The sequence below is a fragment of the Cervus elaphus genome, chromosome 8, assembly GCF_910594005.1.
Source record: "Cervus elaphus chromosome 8, mCerEla1.1, whole genome shotgun sequence".
Lineage (NCBI taxonomy): Eukaryota > Metazoa > Chordata > Mammalia > Artiodactyla > Cervidae > Cervus > Cervus elaphus.
Window position 1 is genome coordinate 2532641 of NC_057822.1, and position 12773 is coordinate 2545413.

The 12773-nt window shown below is 60.8% G+C and overlaps 1 protein-coding gene and 1 long non-coding RNA gene across 3 annotated transcripts in view; one reads left to right on the forward strand and one right to left on the reverse strand.

Annotated features, from left to right (window-relative positions):
• Positions 1-12773, reverse strand: part of IFFO2 (intermediate filament family orphan 2) — a 50407-nt gene that overhangs the window by 16213 nt on the left and 21421 nt on the right. The gene's annotated exons all lie outside the window — the stretch shown is intronic.
• LOC122698252 lies at positions 10549-11546 on the forward strand. Its single transcript, XR_006342298.1, has 3 exons — positions 10549-10679; positions 10929-10972; positions 11316-11546. It is a non-coding gene; the product is annotated as an uncharacterized LOC122698252 (long non-coding RNA).

Below are 12773 nucleotides of genomic sequence, written 5' to 3' on the forward strand. Positions count from 1 at the left end.
AGCCTGGTGGGCTATAGTCCATGGGGTCGCAGAGTTAGACACAAGCACGTTTCATGCCTAAGTGAGGGTGAGGGCTGGCGGGGCCAGGACTCAGACTCAGGCTGGGGGCTCCAGATCGGGTGCTGGTGACTCTGCTGGGCTCCCTGTGGACCGTGGGCCTGTGGGATCCCTGACCCCCTCCCCACCCAGATGGTCCTGCTGCCCCCGAGGGCCGGGCCCTTCTCCATCGCAGGACAGCCAGACCGGGGGCTTCTCTCTTTCTTCACCCCGGGGCTGCCTCCCTACATGGCTTCAGAGCGGGCAGGTCTGGAAGCCTTGAGGATGCTGTCGGGGCCAGCTAAAAATAGGCCAGAGGGGAGGGATGGCTGAAGAGCGGGTTACGTCACTGGCTTTTGGAAACAAGAGAAAACGGATACTGTTTGCACACACAGAGGAAAATTCCTCCTCTTTCCCACACGAGACACAGACGGCCCCGGGCAGGGCTCCCAGAGGACACACACGCTCCTCCCTCCCTTTGGTCTTCACCAGCCCCCGGCAGTGGCGGCTGGGCCTCAATCGGCCGTGGGCGGCAGTGTTCAGAACCCCGTGGGCAGCGGGGCTGGGGTGGGCGTCCTGGTATGGATGAGAGATACAGAGGGACCCAAGGAGGGGCAGGGAGAGAATCTAAGAGTCTGACCCGGGCAGGATCGTTGCACAGAACACTCCCGTGGCGCAGAGACACGGAGGCCCTGTGTGTGAAAGGAACCTGCCCAAGGTCACCTAGCACGTCGTGGGCGGGGCCACGAGTCCAGGGAACAGCTGGGGAAGAAGAACCCCAGGTGGGGAGAAGCCCAAGGCTGCGCCCAGCTCGCTGAGGCGCACAGGGCGTCCGGGGCTGCCCTCGAGGGAGGCCGGGGCCCAGAATACAGGACCGAGCTGAATCATCCCTCCTGGCCACGCTGCCCCGAGGGGGGCAGGGGACGAGCTTCCAAAGCTGCTGAGCAGAGCAGGGCCAAAGGAGGGCGCTGGCCGCAGCCCGGCCCCCAAGGCCAGCCTCGCTAGTGCGTTCCTGCAGCAACAGCAAGATAACGGGGCGGGGGGGCGGCGGGGAGGGATGAGACGCGGGCACCCGGGGGCATCTCACCCACACACACCAGCTTCTCAGAGGAGCCTCTGGGATGAGGCCAGCCCCCTCTCCCTTTTCCTTTTCCTGGAAGCAACCTCCTCATGAGGAAGCTGGGGTAGGGGGTCAACAGACCCATTGAACAGACAGGAAAAGTGAGGCCCAGCAAAGGAAAGCAACTTGTCTCAGGTCACCCCAGAGCGAGAACACAAGCCACGTCTTTGGATCCTCAGCACGGAATCGCGGTAGCAGCAGCCACTGGTTGGCGAGCACCGCTCAAGTCCCCTGAGCTGGGCCCAGTGCCTTGGACACATCTCACTGGCCTTCATCTGACCTCTTAACCCTCTCCTGTAAAGACGTTTTCCCCATCTCATTTTGCAGATGAGAGAGCTGAGGTTCAGAGAAGTGTGACCTGTCTAAGGCCACACAGTCAGCAGGGATGGGACTCGAGTCAAGCCCACGCTCTCAAGCCTCCAGCTTCCACCTGGGACGAGCGTGGGTGTCACCCGGGGACCGCGCTCACATGCAGAGCCGGTTCAGCGGGACTGGGGTGGGGCTTGTTTCTCATGAGCTCCCCAACGGAAGGCGCTCTGGTGGCCCCCTCGCCTCGCTAAGCTGTACCCCAGGTGAGCTTGCACAAATGATTTCACTGGCCTTTCATTTCCAGAGCTGGATGGGTGGCCGGCCGGTGCCCCACCCCCAGGAGACACAGGAAGGACCCCTGTGTGTTGACAGCAGCTGGCCTGACAGCTGAGCCCGCTGCCCATGCTGACCTCCCCTCCCGGCCCTCGGCGGGAAAGCGTGGCCGTGCCCGCTTCCACACTGACAGTGCAGAAACGCTCTGCCCTTCAGCTGCTCTGGCTGACTGGGGTGAGAGGATGGATGAGTGATGTTTCTTAAGGAGCCCCAGATGCCCCACATTCACGGCAACTCAGCCGACGGGGAGGGAGTGCGAAGCTGAGCCAGAAACTGGTCAACCATGTTGTGGGCTCTAGAACATTCCAACACCTGCTTCCCAGGCCCGTCCCCTCCCCTGCCTGACCTGGATCTGCCCACAGGAGCTTGGTTTCAGCAGGAGGGGAGTTTCAGGCATCGGGACCAACATAAGCAAAGACAGGCCAGCAGGAAGCCAGGGAGAAGCTGGCTGCCACCAAGAGGGGACACACCTCCCTGGGTCGGGGGCTGCTGAGCACACAGTGGGCTGTGAAGTTGCAGAGAAACCGCCTCCCCATTTTACAGGTGGGAAAATGAAGACCCAGCGCACCCAGGCAACTCTAGCCAGGGCCAGGACAGCCTGAATCACTTGGATCCATCCCTGCCCACCCTGACCCATCAGCTCATAAAACTTCCAGTCTTTTTTCTCTTGAAGGGAGTGGAGAGAGGGACACTTATGGTCAGTTTCTGGGTGATGAACACCATGCCGGGCCTTCATATACTCAAAAGATAAACTGTCACTTAATCCTGCCCTAAGCGTGGTCCCCATTTTACAGGCAGAGGAGACAGCATCAGAGGTAACCCGATTCCCTTTTCCCTTCTGCCACTTGAGCCTCCTGAAATCAATCCATTCTCCCAGGCCTGTCTCACATGTCATCTCTCCTCCAAACCAAGGCAGACACTCCCCTGGTTTTCCCTCCTTGAGCCCAGGCTTGACCTGGCAGGCCTCAGGATGCCATCGGCCCCGGGGCCGCTTCGCAGCGGCGTCTCATCCACAGAGCCAGCCCACGATGCCAGGGATGGCAGCAGACCAGCCCCCGTCTCCTCCGCGGCGCGGCGTGCTCAGGCCCAGGTCTGGCTCACGCTCCCACCAGCCCACGGGGACCGTCTCTGGCCCCAGCGTCCTCTCGCTCTGGCCCCACCTGCGGACGCCCTCCAGCCACGGCTCTCACAGCGTCCTAGGCTGTGGATGCTCACGAGGCAGGGAGGGTGGGCAACGGCGGTGCTGATGCTGCTGGGACTGGGCGGCCCCCACGGACGGGGCGCCGACAGTGTGCCCGGACCACCCTCGGGCGCTTCACAGAGCCTGCCTTCACTTCACAGGAACCTCTAGGCCGGGTTAGATCATCTCCATGAGATTGATGAAAACACTGGAGTCCAGAAGCATGAGGCCCCTCCCCCAGAATCACACAGGGGCAGGGGGCTGGGGTAGGGGCAGGGTGCTATTCTACAGAAACAAGAGACTCAGAGAACTTCCAGAAACGAAGGTGAAAGGGGCCAGAGTCCACCTAGACCACACCTCTGAGTACACAGATAAGGAAGGTGAGGTGCAGGGTCACCCAGGGAGCGGATAGCGGGCCGCCCTCCCCTGCCCAGGCTGAAGGGCTTGAGTCTGAACCCCGGCATCTGCTTCTACCGCTTGGAGCCTCAGTCTCCCCATCTATAAAGGAGATGGAGTGTGAGCCCAGCACGCCCCGGGGACACTCAAGAAGAGCCATTCTGCCCCTACACTCTGGGCTCAGACCGGCGAGCCCACAGATGTACACGTGCGTGCAGACAGCATGGCCAACTCCTCCAGCACCCGCCTCCAGAGGTCTCGGGCACCCTGCGCCTGGCCCGTCGGGGCCCGGAGAGGACACAGGGGAGACACGGGTTCTACGTGGGGAAGGGGGCACAGAGGGGCGTTGCAGGAGTCGGGTCTAAAGTGGGGGTCTGGCCCCTCCCCAGCCGGTCATGATGACTATGTTCCCTGCCCTAACTCCAGCCTCACTTGTGAGGAGTCAGACATTGTTGAATGGATTTGCCGAATGAATGGATGGATGACCCAGGTGGCAAGCACCCTTCCCAGCCGGAGCCCCTTGGACAGCGTCCTCAGTCTGAGCCCCAGCCTGGGAACCTCACCACTCAGCTCCCACCGTCCACTTGGCTCCAGAGCCCCCCCTGGGAGAGGCCGGCGGGCTGGCCAGGCCAGAAGCGGGCCAGGAGAAGGAGAAAGTGTGTCTGTCCCACTCCCCGCAGCTCCAGGCCCACGCAGGAGAGCAGGGAGGTCAGGGGTGTGGCGGGCGGGGGGAAGAGATGCCTCCCCGGGGTCAACACGGGCTCGGCCACCATCTTAGCAGAAGGAGCGGAGGCGGCCGCCCGCCCCCAGACCCAGCCAGATGTGGTCGCCCCGCATTCCTGAGGAGCCACCGCTGGACCACATGACGGATGGGAAGTCTGGGCAGGCTGCTGGGGGGAGGGGAGGCGCTGCGGGGCCAACCCCCCGCCCCCACCCCCAGCCAACAACAGGGCCAGGGTCTCCCCGCCCCCACGGGCTCAGGGTGACACAGAGACCCACAGGAAAGGGGCCACAAAGCCTGGCTTCGGGGGGCGGAAGGCCGAGCTGAAGTCACTGGCAGTGAGACTGACTCACGGCTGCTTCACTTCCTGTCGGCCACAGAGAGAGGCTCCGGGGCTCCAGCTGCGGAGGAAAGCGGGTGCAGCCCCCAGATAACCATTTCAGTCCCCGCGGACAGTTCGCGGGGCCTCTGGGGAGAAAGTCCTGGAGACCCCGGGGCGGGGGCGGCGGGAGACCAGGGTAGCATGCTGCCCCTGCTGCTGGCCGGCTGTGTGACTCTGGGCAAGTCAGTCACCCTCTCTGGGCGGGAAGCACGGCAGCCCCTCTGAGGCTGTGAGAACAACACGGGGTCCACGGGTGTGTGCACACGCCCAGCCCCTCCCCTGGCACACAGCAAGCACACTGCAGACGCTCCAAGGCTCAACTCCGACTGCAGGATCCCACGGCTGCCTCCAGTGGCCAGGCCTCCGGGGAGCTGGGAGGGGCCACAGGAATGGTCCACACCTTGCCAGGGAGGGTGAGCCGCCGGCACGCCCAAGCCAGCTCACTCAGGTGATGGGAAGCAAGCTCAGATGAGGCTGGGCTGGAGCCATGGGTGGAAAACTTCATTAGGGGCCAAGCATGGGCCCTGCCTCCGGCAGTGGGCAGATGGGCGGAGGGCAGTTTGCACCCGGCGCCTAGGGTGCTCACCCCAGAGCAGCTGGGTGCGGGCTGCAACGTGACTCCGGCCGGGGGCCTGCTGGAGCCATGCTGCCCGCCTGCCCACCGCCCACAGACGCAGAGAGGCGCCCCTGCCCTCCCCGCCTGGGCGTGCCTTGCCCCAGCCTCGCCGTGGAGCCGGGGCCCCGACTGCCAGCTCCTCACCTAGACTAACGTCTGAGCTGGAGGACCAGGCAGATCAGGGCGACCCTTCCTCAAATGCAGTCTCGCTGAAGCCAGTGGGCTACAGATCAGAGCGGGTGCTCAGCAGGCCCCTACCCACTGACTTCTACTGAGCCCCCTAGAGAGCTAGAAATTCACAACCAGATCAACTTCCGCCTTCCACGCCACCCTACGTGTCCAAGACCACAAACAGTTCACGGCGCAGGCACAGGAAGAAAGAGACAAGCAAGAGGGCGGCGGGAGCGGGGTGGGCAGCCCAGCGCGGAAGTGTGTGGGCCTCCACGGCCCCTGACTCCCTGCTCTTGTCGGTTGAGCGCACCTTCTCTCTCCAGGAACCGGAGGGGCCGGGCCCCAGCCTGTGCATGGACAGGCCCCCGGCCCCCGAGCCCCGCTGGCATGGGCACCTCCCAGCCCTGCCGCCGCACGCTCACCATCCCCTTCCCCGTGGACTCCGGCACTCCTGCCCGCACCCAGCCCCTGATCTGGGGGAAGGGACGCCTCCCAGACGTGCCCATCAGAGGCCCAGCTGCCCAGCTGCACTCTGCTGCTCACAAGGAAACACAAATTAAATGCCAACTGATTGTCTCCGCGGAGGAGGTATTAATTTAATGTGAACACTTAACCAGGGCAGCCGATTCCATTACAGGCAGGCGGTAATGGCCCAAGCAGGCCGGAGCACAGGCTGGGAGCTGGTGATAGGCTGGGTGGGGCAGCCACGTTATCAAGTGTGCGCCTCTTCCCAGCAAGCTGGCACCACACACACGCGCGTGAGCACACACAGACACATAACGCACACGCATGCACTCGCTCTCAACCTGAAACAGCAGCTGTCTCCAGGGCTTCCCAACAGAGCGGTCTGTGCGAGGCTACTCAGGGTGGGTGGGGGTCTCAGGTCCGCTGGGAAGCACCATGTAGAGAAGAGGGTTCTGGGCTAGAGCGGGCAGGAGACCCTAGCTCAAGTCCAGCTCTGTCGCTAATTCACTGCACAAACCCAGCAAGCCTTTCCTCCGCCGGGGCCTCTGGTCTATAATACGATCTCCGAGTCCCTCTAGATAAGACCCGCACACCCTGGATGTGGCCCTTCCTCGGAGCCAGAAACAGGAGACGGCCTCAGGGACACGGCTGCCACCCAGAGTCACCCTGGGTGATGGCATCGAGCCAGCGGCCCCTGCCCTCAGCACCAGTGACCAGCAAGCCAGGAGTGGGGTGGCAGCATGTGTTTTTAGAATTAGTTTTTATTGGAGAAGAGTTGCTCCCCCATGTCGTGTGAGCATCTCCTGCACGGCAGAGGGAATCAGCTGTCTGTACACACAGGGCCCCTCCGTCTCGGACCGCCTTCCCATCCAGGCCACCCCAGTGCGTTAAGTAGAGTTCCCTGCCCTGCACGCCACCTTCTCCTCAGTTTATCTGGTTCACTCACAGCGTCAGTCATGTGTGGGCTTCCCTGGTGGCTCAGGGATAAAGAATCCGGCAGAGGCGGGCTCCATCCCTGGGTGGGAGAGATCCCCTGGAGGAGGAAATGGCAACTCCACCCCAGCATTCCTGCCTGGAGAATCCCATGGACAGAGGAGCCTCGCGGGCTACAGTCCATGGGGTCACAAAAGAGCTCAACACGACTGAGTGAGCACTTAGCGCACGCACACGAATCCCAATCTCCCAATTCCTCCCCCTCCCCTTGTCCCCTTTGGTATCCATACATCTGTTCTATGTGTGGCTATTTCGCCTTACCATTTATACCATGTTTCTGGAGTCCACATGTGCGCGCTAATACACGGTATTTGTTTCTCTTCCTGTGCATTGATTCAGCCTTTGTCCACTCATTCACTCCATGATCGGTTCTGGACTGTGTGCCATGAGCTGCTCAGGCCCAATAGAGTCAAAGATGACGTGAGTCTCCACCGGGCCCTCTGAGGGCAGCAAATGGAGAAGGCCGCCTGCCCCTGCAGGGCCCCCAGAGGGCCCGCTGACCCCTAGCTAGAAACCTGTTTCCTCCTCTGTGAAAAGGCAGCAGTAGCCTCACCTTGCAGGCTTCATGGATGGTAAAAGCGCTCAAATGAAGGTTCGCAGGCGCCCTTCTGGACGAGGGCCATTCTCAGCACTGGCGTGGCCCAGCCTGGCCCGTCTGGGAGGGGCAGTGACAGGTGGGTATGCAAGCCCCAGACCACCCAAGCAGGGACACGTCTCCACCCTGCCCCGGCCCCCTGCGGATCTAGCAGCTACTGAGAGGGGCTGGCAAGTGAGTTTTCCCAGCCAGGCGCTGAAAGCAAGCCCGGCCAACGGACAGCAGGGCCGAGCTGCATGGAGTGATTCCCACTCTCCCTGCCTGTTCTGGGGACACGGCTACCCTTTACCGGGCAGCTGGCAGGCCTCTGGGGCGCTCCACGGGGAGTCGCCAGGCCTTGAGAGAGCGGGGAGGAAGAGACTGGTAAGTCTGTCACTGGACCGCAGCCCCCAGGCCCACACCGCCTCGGGCAACGAGGCAGCCAGTGTCAGTGCAAGCTACCCGCACCGGGTCCTTTCTCTCTCTAAAAAAAACACATTTATTTGGTTGCACCGGGTCTTAGTTGCAGCATGCAGGATCTTTAGTTGTGGCATGTGAACTCTGAGTTGCAGCATGTGAGATCTAGCTCCCAGACCCGGGATCGAACCCAGGCCCCCTGCATCGGGAGCGTGGACTCTTAGCCACTGGACCCCCCAGGAAAGTCCCAGTGTATCTGGCCCCGTCTCTGCCCAGACTTACTGCGTGATCTCAGGCAAGTCCCTTCTCCTCCTCCAGCCTCATTTTCCCATTCTTAATGCAGTGGTGTCAGACTGGGTAAGTTCAAATGGCTCCCCAAGTCAGGCCAGGAAACAATTTCCACAGTGCCTGGACAGACAGACATCCCAAGCCATCAGGAAAACTATCTGATGAACCACAGAGAGTCAAAGCCAGCTGGGACATCAGCCTTTGGGTTCAAACCAGTGTGTGTGGTGGAGAGGGGGGCAGGGGTTCTGCAGTCAGGGGTCCCAGGGTCAAACCCCAGCTATATACACACCTTGCCCCTCTGTGACCTGGCACAGGCTGCCAACGCTCTCTGAGCTTTGCTAAGACCACCCACCTCGCAAGGCTGTTTGCAACGAGTCAACCGACCCATGACGACGGGTGCAGTCAGCGGCCTTACCCTCGTGACCTCCCAGCTGCCAGCGGTCAGAAAGACTGGGAGCATAGGCCCAGGCCACACTACAAGTGACAGGGCCGGACCTGAGCCCAGGACTGGGGACCCCACAGCCTCTATGCTGCCGGAATCATCACATGGATGCGATGGGGAGAATGAGCTGGATGCCGCTATCACCTGGCTGGGGGCCGGGGGCACGTGGCGGGGGCCGGGGGCTGCCGAGGGAGTAGAGCCAGATGCTGACACCGCTGCTTCCGTGGCCGCAAAACCCAGCCTGCGTCCTGCTTCTGCCCCCCTCGCCCCTCGATGAGCCCCAGGAAAGAACGGGCACTGCTCAGGCTTAGAGGTCTGTCCTGAATAGGTCCACCATGTCAGCAGGCAAGGCTAAGGCACGAGGGGTCCCCTGGTCTCGTGGGGTCACCCCGGCAGGCACTGGAGGTCCTTCTCCCAGGCCCAGACGCCCCTGCTCACGTGCCCCCAAGCCAATCTCAGGCTCCAGCTGTTTACACCAGCCTTCTGCTCCAGTGACCCGGTGTCCATGTCTACCCAGGTGGCCAGCCTCACTCCCGCTTTGGTGCTGTTTATCAAAAGCCCCTTTGGAGACCCGGCAGCTCTGTGGATGCCCATCACCCCACAGCTGGGGGCTGGGGGGCAGTGCCCTCCTTCCAGAGCCTCTGCCTACAAACCACGCCAAGTGGCACTGACCCCCTCCCCCAAGCCAAGCAGGCTGATATGAGAAGTGGCTCAGTGAGCACCTCCTGGGGAGGAGGAATCTGCATCCCAAAGCGCAGGCCACCATCAAGTTTCTGGGACACCACTTCCAGCCTCTTCCAGCCTTGCAACACCTTCATCACCTCCTCCAGGGAGCCCCTCAGGACTGCCCCAGAATAAGTCGCTACACCCATCCAAGTGTCTCCAGCCCTGGCACGTGCCTTCCTCACATCTGGGGTGCTGTAAGTATTCACTTCTCTGCCTGTATCATCAGACTCTGCTCTCCTGGAGACACAGAGGACTGGCTTTCACTGTAAAATGCTTATTTCTTGCTAGACTAGTCACTTTACTCCCACCCTAGATCTGTGAAGCAGGCATTACCCTTCCCACTTTACAGGTGAATAAACTGAGGCCCGGGGGAACTGCCTTGCTCCAGGCCAGGCCCAGGTCCACCTGACTCCCACGCCTGAGCAGCCTGGCAGTGGTAAGAATGTTCCGCTGGTTCTATAAACCCCACTCCCTTCCGTGTCCCCCAGCACACTGCTCGGGAAACACCGCCAAATGACCCTGCCGGGGTCGGCACTGGTGTGCAGTGGTCACGGCCACTGACTTGGAAGCCGGCCGCTTAGCCTGTTGACTCACTTCCTGGGCCCCAGGGAGGAGAAAGGCCCTAGGGTTCCACCTCCACTGGCCAAGACAGACCTGCCCACAGCCTGCCGTCCATCCCGCCCCCAGAGCTGGCTGGAGCAAAGCCCCAATCCTGCCGTGCGCCTGGTTCCCATCTTTAGGGCAGGGGCTAGCGAGAGCACCTGCCTTGCGGGGCTGGTACATTAAATGAGTCAGCATCCGCTACGCACTCAGCCCAAGCTCAGCTCCCAGTAAACACTCAGTGGATGGACACTGATGAACCACGGAATGTGGGCTCTACACTGTCTCTCCTGCCGTGGAGAATGGCCAGCTCAAGCCAGGATGGCAGGTCTGCGGGGTGGGGGTGGCCAGGGCCCCGGGCAATAGGCAGGACCCCCAGGCACCAAGCCAGACTCCCCGCGCTTGACGCCTGGTGACACGCGGGACCGTCAACAAGCCTTTGGAGGCTTGCCTCATCTCAGAAGGACGTCTCACTGCCCCCATGCCCAAGTTAGCGCCACACCCTGGGGCTGGCACAAGACAGGCACCTAGGATGCCCCAGCGAGCGGGGGTGGGTGCTTCTGGGAAGCCCAGCGCGGCAGCCTCCACGTCTGCTGCAGCCCAACCCCTCCGGCTGTCGGCTAAGATTCCATCTCCTTTTCCCCACGGCAGATTCAACAAACACTTCCCAAGTGCCCACTTAGGAGCACAGGACTGAATTAAAAGGACTCTCCTCCCCTTGCAAGAGGAGTGATGAGTCTCGGGGCTCCCCCCAGGTGGGACCTCAGCCCCGTCCCCCAGGCGTGGGTCCTCAGTCCCCCACAACCCCTCAAGGGCCGGAAGACCTGGGCACCGCTGCCTCATGCCCTGAGAGTGAGGACGGAAGAGGGTGCACACCCCGGGCTCTTGGAGAGGCATCTTCGCTCTGCCCGTGAGTGAAGGGGCCCCATCTGGGCGGCCCCTGCCCACTGGTACCCAGGGCAGGAGGGAGGAAGGCAAGGCTCCACCACCACACTGAAAACACCCGTGGTCTAAAGAGAGACAGAGGCTTGCGGCTGGGGACAGGGGTGGGAGGGAGACTTGTCCCTGTCCCCCTCTGTACCTTTTCCTTTAATCATAGTAAAATACTCAGAAAATTTACCATGCCAACCATTTTTTAAAATTTTCTCTCTTTCTTTAGGCTGCTCTGGGTCTTGTCGCGGCGTGGGCTTTTCTCGAGCTGCGGTGAGTGGGGACCATTCTCCAGCTGTGGTGCTCGGCCTGCCCACTGTGGTGGCCTCTCTTGTTGTGGAGCACAGGCTTAGCTGCCTTGAGGCGGGGGGCGGTCTTCCCGGACTAGGGATCAAACCCGTGTCTCCTGTATTGGCAGGCGGAGTCTTTACCCCGAGCCACCAGGGAAGCCATCTTAACCCCTGCTAACTGAGCAGTTCAGTGGCATTAGGCACATTCCCACTGCAGTGTAGCCATCACCCCCACACAAAACCAGAATTCTGCCCCCAGTAAACAATAACTCCCCGGTCCCCCTCCCCCAGACCCTGGCAACCACCATTCTACTTCCCATCCCCAGGAATCTGACTGCCCTAGGCCCTTCACATAAGTGGAATCAGACGGCATTTGTCTTATCGAGACCGGCTCATTGCCCTCAGCACAATGTCCTCAACGTTCATGTCTGTTGTAGCGTGCGTCTGAATTTCTTCTCCTGTATCTTTTTAAACTTTCAATCATGTAACGCGTCAACTAGTCAAGAAAATCAAAGTCATTAAGACAAAAATACCCACTCGTTTTCCCTTTGTTTTAAATTGCCCCAGTATTTTACAGTGATTACACAAGAAACAGAAAGGAAAAAAAAAAAAAACAGGTAAGCCAACAAACAAAAAAACAAACAAAAAACCAAGAAATGTGTGCTTTCCCCACTTAACACATGGCAAGCACCCTTCTCAGCAGGTAATACAGTGGATGACCATGAATCTCCTGGGTCCTGCATCTTGGTACACACAGATTTGCATATTGGTCCAGTTATCTCCATGGAGTGGGTTGCTGGGTCAAGGGTTCCAGTGTGGAAAAGACTTCTCTGCCCCTCAAAAGTGCTGGGTGTGACAAGGCTGTTCTCTCACGGGGCTCAGCCGCTGCCCACGGAGCCAAAGAAAAAGCTGGGTCCTCACCCCAGCTCAGCAGCAAGAATGTTCTGTGCCTCAGTTTCCCGATTAGTCAAATAGCCCAAAGGTTGCCCCTCCATTGGATGGAGGAAGACCCCATCATAGATACTGTCCTTCCTCACCCTCACTGGGGTGGTACTCTGCCTTCGCCAAGGAGCCAGGGCCGGGCGATCAGGCTTGTCTGAGAAACAGGCCCCGTCTCCTCTCTTCCAAAAGGGCAGACGTTCCCACCGTGTGTGTGATGAGCCCCGGAGCAAGTGGCCACACGCGAGGGTGGGGAAGACATGCCCCCGGCGCGTCCGGCCCCAGGCGTGCCACGCTGCGTCATACCTCGAAACCTTGGCCTGTACCCGTGCACTCTGCCGGGAAGCCTCCCTCTACATGCCCGCTTCATCATTTGCCAACTTCAGGACTCAGCCTGTATACCCCCTCCTCCAGGAAGCCTTCCTTGGCTCCTTGGTCAGGATCAAGTGCCCCTTGTCTGTGTTCCAGAGACCCTGGTCACTCGCTACTGAGGTTGTCTGTCCACCTGTTGGTTTCCCCTACTTAACTCAGCCCTTATAAGACGAGACTCTGGCTCCCAGCTGCAACCCCGGAGTGCAGCTTGGAGCCTGGCACAGTAGGCACCAGATAGATGTTCGCTGGATAAAGGGTCCCTGGAAAGGTCACCTGCAGGGCCTTCCCTAAGAGGCTACTCTGGAGTCGGTGCAGAACCTACTCCCTGCGGGGCCCTGGACACGACCGCCCCGCCGCTCCCCAACCCTAGCCTCAGTTTCCCCACACGACTCCGCAGTCCCCGCCAGCTCTCCTGCTCCCCACCCGAACACCAGGCCCACCTCTCACGGGGCAGACAGTGGGCAGGTTAGCAC